This window comes from Triticum urartu, unplaced genomic scaffold (assembly GCF_003073215.2).
Source record: "Triticum urartu cultivar G1812 unplaced genomic scaffold, Tu2.1 TuUngrouped_contig_8092, whole genome shotgun sequence".
NCBI lineage: Eukaryota > Viridiplantae > Streptophyta > Magnoliopsida > Poales > Poaceae > Triticum > Triticum urartu.
The window spans coordinates 7,993-14,036 of NW_024119004.1; the positions used below are offsets into that span (position 1 = coordinate 7,993).

At 43.2% G+C, this 6,044-nt stretch overlaps 1 pseudogene; it reads right to left on the bottom strand.

The window, feature by feature from the left end:
- Nucleotides 1-2,396: 2,396 nt before the first annotated feature.
- On the bottom strand, nt 2,397-5,173 carry LOC125531782 (annotated as a pseudogene).
- Between the last annotated feature and the right edge of the window lie 871 nt (nt 5,174-6,044).

Genomic DNA, 6,044 nt, shown 5'->3' on the forward strand with positions numbered 1-6,044 from the left:
CCAACAGCAATCACATGAAGGAGCTGAAAGCGTAATGACCACACCCTCATAAACCTCTCATTTGCTTTGCTCTTTTTTACTATTCATGCTTTTGCTATTTCTAGATATGCTCTGTTTATGTTTTATTTCTTTTTTTACTTAGTAGACATGATTCTTTCATGTTATATCATTTTCATACAGCTCATATTTGGATAGAACCAAGATCATACAATGCGATGCGACGTACGTTGACCTGGGTGATCTTGCCGAGTCTGTGGGGCCATTCGGCAAAATGTCGAAGAATGTAGTTGCATGTGGGATTGACTTCATCAACAGGCATATGGATATGTCTCCCGACAAAACAATCATGCAACACACTGCGACATGCAAAATATGGGATGGTGACTTCCACCACAAAATCATGAGGAAGCATTTTGCTGCGCATGGTGATTTCAAGCTCACAATGAAGAAATGTGTGAGTACTCCTTCCTTTTTTGCACATTTTTTCCTCCCATGTTATTTTTTTGCCAGTAGCTATGCTTCAGATTTTGGCTACACCCTGTTTTGTGACAGTTGTTTCATGTGGCAACAACTGCCATGTAAAATGACTTCTGATTTGCTTTCTTAATACAGCCTATGTGGAAACTTCTAACTAAAATACATGGCAACTTTGTTCATACATGGATGGCAAATTCTTTTAGTTACCCACTGTAACTAAACATTATACGTTGGTCTACTTTTCTTGGACCCTTGATGCTTTTATGTCATTCATGTGCCTATCAGTGTAACTGGTGATATCTTTACATGTCTTTTTCCCAACTACATCATTTCTATTCTTAATGTGAGCTCTGCTTCTTCTTTCCTTCATTTTTGTTTGCAGGTCTTGTTCCCCATGTTCCAGGAGCTTGCACCACACGATAAGTCTGGTCACCACTACGCGATCTGCCTTGACCTGAAGAACCAACGTTTTGAGGTGCTTGATTCAATGCGTTCAGAAGCTGGTGCAGACCTTACTATGCATGATGAATACTTCATCAACAACCTCAAAGAGACATGGAACCATCGCTATGAAAACTCAAAGGTCCAGATCAGACATTTTCCAATTGAGTACGTGGCGACTACGAAGCAAGGAAACCGGTATTTTCCCATCTTTTCTTCATGTGTCCTCCAAACCAATGCTTACCCTCTTTTTGTCACCTCTGAATTGAAGTTTATGATTTTTTTTTCTCTATGTTCTTGTGAGTTAACCTGATTCTTTTCTTGTTTAGGCACGACTGCGGCTTTCACACGTTGGAATACCTTGCAAAGTGGGAAGGTCGACGGGTTCCTGCCGTCATAGCTGCAATGGTCGTCGAGCTCCGCAAATTTTATACATGGAACTGGTTGATGAATGAATATTTCAACATGCGGTCCAACGCACGTGAGTTCATAGAGGAAGCTGTCAAGAAAGCCGCCAAGAAGTACAAGTGATCACGTGGTGCTCCATACCGAACGCCCACCTTACATTCTGTTGCCGAGGAATGTAAGGTATTACCTTTGTTCTTTCAAAACTATGTCCGTGTACTATGTTATGGCTGCGTCTCCGCGTAGCCTAGTATGTAGTGGTGGTGTGTGAGCGACATTTGGATATTTTCTGTAATATATGTGTGGATGTGAACCTATTTTTGAGGTGTGACAACAGATACATTTATGTTTTTCAGTATTATTATGCGTTCATCGTTGGTAGTACCAGTTTGGTGTTTTGACTGCGCCTATGATGTTTGAAAACATGGCAAATGTAGTTCATCAGACACGGTTAGTGAAAGTTATCGTCCTTCTTCATTTTTCTGTTTAGTTCTTTTTTTCATTGCTAACTGTACCGGCTAGCATGGTAGTTTGATCACGCAGCCGTAACCTATGCGGTTGCTGCACGAGACCGTTTCAACTTGTTTCCCATAGTTTGCAACACAATACAATATGTGTGACTAAAATGCGCCGACTGAACATGGAAATCTACGCGATGAAGAGTCAGTACAACTAACATGGCATATTCAGTACAACTAACATGGCAGATTCAGTACAAATAACATGGCAAATTCAGTAGAAATGGCATGGCAGATTCAGTAGAAATGGTGTGGCAGATTTAGTAGAAATTGCATGGCAGATTCAGTAGAAATTGCATGGCAGATTCAGTTCAAGTAACATGGGAAATTCAGTACCATACACGTGGCAACTGCAGTTATTCATTCATGGCATTTTGCTTCACATTCTGATGCCCCTGAAGAGTCACTCTCCAATTTTTACAAAATTTAGAACATCTAGATTACAAAAAAATGTCACCATGGACCAAGTCACAGTGCTCCAATGTTGCTTACGGATTGCCCGTCCCTTTTTTGGTTTCTTGTGTTTTGCTTAAATCTCCCATCCCGATTTGTATCTTATCTCTTTTGGACGCCCTTTTGTGATGAACGGGGCGGGTTCCTAACCTGGGTTTGTGTGCTTGCTGTTCCAGATCCTACATCCGAGTTTTCAGATGATGGCCCCGTGGATGAAGGTACACTTGATGTGCGGGGGAACCTGTGTAAGGCTTCCTCAGCTTTCCTCTTCTTGATCTCATCAAGCTCTCTTTTGAGGGCCTTCCTGTGTTTTTCTGCGACCCTCGCTGTCTCATCACTCTTGCACGCTTCATCAATTAGTTTAGCATAGTTCTTTGTCAACACAAGTGCCTCACGACTTCCATGGTTGACTCTGGTCTCTCGTCATGCATAGCCAAAACTGCGTTTGATGTTTGCGGCGCCAATGTGTCGTCAGCGTCCCAAGTCCATCGCCGCCTTATGAAATGGCGGGGCATTCGTGTCACCGCGTTCATGTCCATTACCTTTAGTATGTGACAGCACACAATCCCGTCCCATTCGAATTTGCAGCATTGGCAGTAGTATTCGCCTTCGCTTATCGATGCCTTCACAAAGTAGTTCCTTCCCTTGTCCGGGTCTTCAGGTTCTGAATCCAAAATGCCCATGATAGAACACACCTTGAACATATGTTCGTCCACTTGGAAAGCCGTGTACATGCTAGCACGCTTTATTTCTTCCTAGAATCTACAAGTTTTGTGTGGTTTTTGTTAAACTCTTATGTGAAGTTTTCTGTAGCACCTTTTGTTGTTGTGGCCAATGGAATTACAGTTCGTTCAAACATGGCAACTACAGTTCATCGAACATGGCAACTGCAGTTGAGTAAACATGGCAACTGCAGTTCATTAAACATGGCAACAACAGTTCACTAAACATGGCAGCTACATAACAACTTCATTTGGCATTTGCATTCCATACCATCATGGCCAGTGGAAGTACGGTTCATTAAACATGGCAACTGCAGTTCACGAAACATGGCAACTGCAGTTGAGAAAACATGGCAACTGCAGTTGAGTAAACATGGCAACTGTAGTTCATTAAACATGGCAAACTGTAGTTCATTAAACATGGCAACTACATATCATGGTTACTCTGTACTCAATGGCTACTTTTAAAAAAAATACCATTTTCAAATAAGCTTTTTAACTGCATTGCATTCTACATGGCACCTACTACCTCCATGATTTGTGCAAATAAGATTGTAACACAACTGACTTACTTGTTAAAAATCTTGTTGGTGTATATCTTGCTCATCTGCCTCTCCATTGGTAAATACGTTAGCAATTTTGGCTGCTTGAGCGCGGTGTTTGCTTCTTGCTGTAGCTCGGACCCCAGTATTTTTTGTTGCAAAGCGGTGTACTACTTGGCAAACTGTAGCAATGAGTTGCCAGGGCTGACGTACCGCTTCAAAACAGCATTGAACCCCTCACTGCGCTGTGTAGTCTGCAGAAACGGGAAGAAGCATTGCATGAAGTAGGCCGGCACCCAGTACATTCGCTTTTCCCACAAGCTAGCAAGCGTCTCGTGGTCTTGGACTTGATATGTTTCAATCATAGCCATCCAGCTCCTTGCAAACTCCTCCACCGTCAAGCTGTGGTCCATGCACAGCTCGAATGCCTTGTGCAGCTTTAGACAGTCAGCAAAGAACGGTCCTAGCGTCTCCTCAGCCTTCTTTATAATGTGCCACCTACATTGCCTGTGCACTGCCAACGGAAAGACCTCCTCTATGCATGCACGCATGCTAAAATCATGGTCTGTTATTATGTTCATCGGAGCAAGTCCACCCATGCACTCTAAGAAGGTCTTGAACATCCAAATGTACCCATTTGTGTCTTCGTTCCGAACGAGCCCGCATCCGAACTGCAATGACTGATTGTGGTTATTTATTCCTATGAATGGAGCGCATGGCATCTTGTACATATTAGTGAGATATGTCGCGTCGAATGAAATGCAGTCTCGGAAATGTTTGTAGGCTCTTCTTGCAGCACCATCCACCCAATACATGTTCCTGACACGGTCCTCATCGTCCAATCTTATCCTGTAGAAGAAATCTGGATCTTCTTTCACTTTCTCAGTGAAGTAGGCTATCGTGGCTTCTATGTCAGCCAACTTGCTTTCTCTATGGCACTTTTCCTTTAGGTTTGTGACGTCTGCCAGTATGTAGGGCATGCTACTCAGAGTCCCATTTTTGCTGTGGATGAGGGAGAGTATCTGGACTATTCTTGATGGACCGACGTTACAATCATGTAGCAGCTTTATGAATTTCTTCTCAAGGGGGGTGAATGCCCTGTCGACGGTCAGAAATTTTACCAGGTCAAACTTCTTTATTAGCTCGTGGTTGTGCTCGTCAAAATATTCACTGACCACCCACTGTGCTCCATCTACGTTCAGCTTACATCGGACAGTTCATTCCATCTTGACAATGATACCTCTCTTTCATTCCGGAACGACAGGCGCATCACCTTTCCCTTCTTGTTTCTTCATGCCATGTAGCACCTGATCTCACCTCTGCTGTACTCGTTAGTTTTTTTAATTTTCCTGTGGTATTCGGTGTTGACCGCAAACCCATGCAACTTTGCATATGTCTGGTAGAATTCCTTTGCATCTTCAAACAAATCAAATCTCTGCCCAAGATATGGTGCCTGAGGTACTATGATTTCTGATTGCACACCATCTTCATCCCCTTGTGCTTCGTCATCGGTTTCATCATTCACTTCAGTATCGGCGGCTGTTTCATCTGCTTGAGTGTTGCTTGTGCTGGTCTGCAAAGGTGTGCTTGTCGGCATTGCTGGAACAATTGCCATTTCCGACACTAACTCGGCATTGTTTGTGGCATGAGTGTTGGCTGGCTAGTGGAACACGTCTTCCATGCGCTCAGAGCTCCCCGCGGTAGATGTCCCGCGCCGCTGTTAATTGTAGTTGAAGGTCCTTCAATAAAAAATCAGATACGAGCGTAAGATTTTGTTTGAATGGCATGTTTATCGTAACGGAGTACATCAACTGCATGTGATTTTGCATGACATCAGTCACACAGCAAGCCGTGAATCTACATATGTGTTGGAAATATGCCCTAGAGGCAATAATAAATTGATTATTATTATATTTCCTTGTTCATGATAATCGTTTATTATCCATGCTAGAATTGTATTGATAGGAAACTCAGATACATGTGTGGATACATAGACAACACCATGTCCCTAGTAAGCCTCTAGTTGACTAGCTCGTTGATCAATAGATGGTTACGGTTTCCTGACCATGGACATTGGATGTCGTTGATAACGGGATCACATCATTAGGAGAATGATGTGATGGACAAGACCCAATCCTAAGCCTAGCACAAGATCATGTAGTTCGTATGCTAAAGCTTTTCTAATGTCAAGTATCATTTCCTTAGACCATGAGATTGTGCAACTCCCGGATACCGTAGGAGTGCTTTGGGTGTCCAAACGTCACAACGTAACTGGGTGGCTATAAAGGTACATTACAGGTGTCTCCGGAAGTGTCTGTTGGGTTGGCACGAATCGAGACTGGGATTTGTCACTCCGTGTGACGGAGAGGTATCTCTGGGCCCACTCGATAGGACATCATCATAATGTGCACAATGTGATCAAGGAGTTGGTCACGGGATGATGTGTTACGGAACGAGTAAAGAGACTTGCCGGTAACGAGATTGAA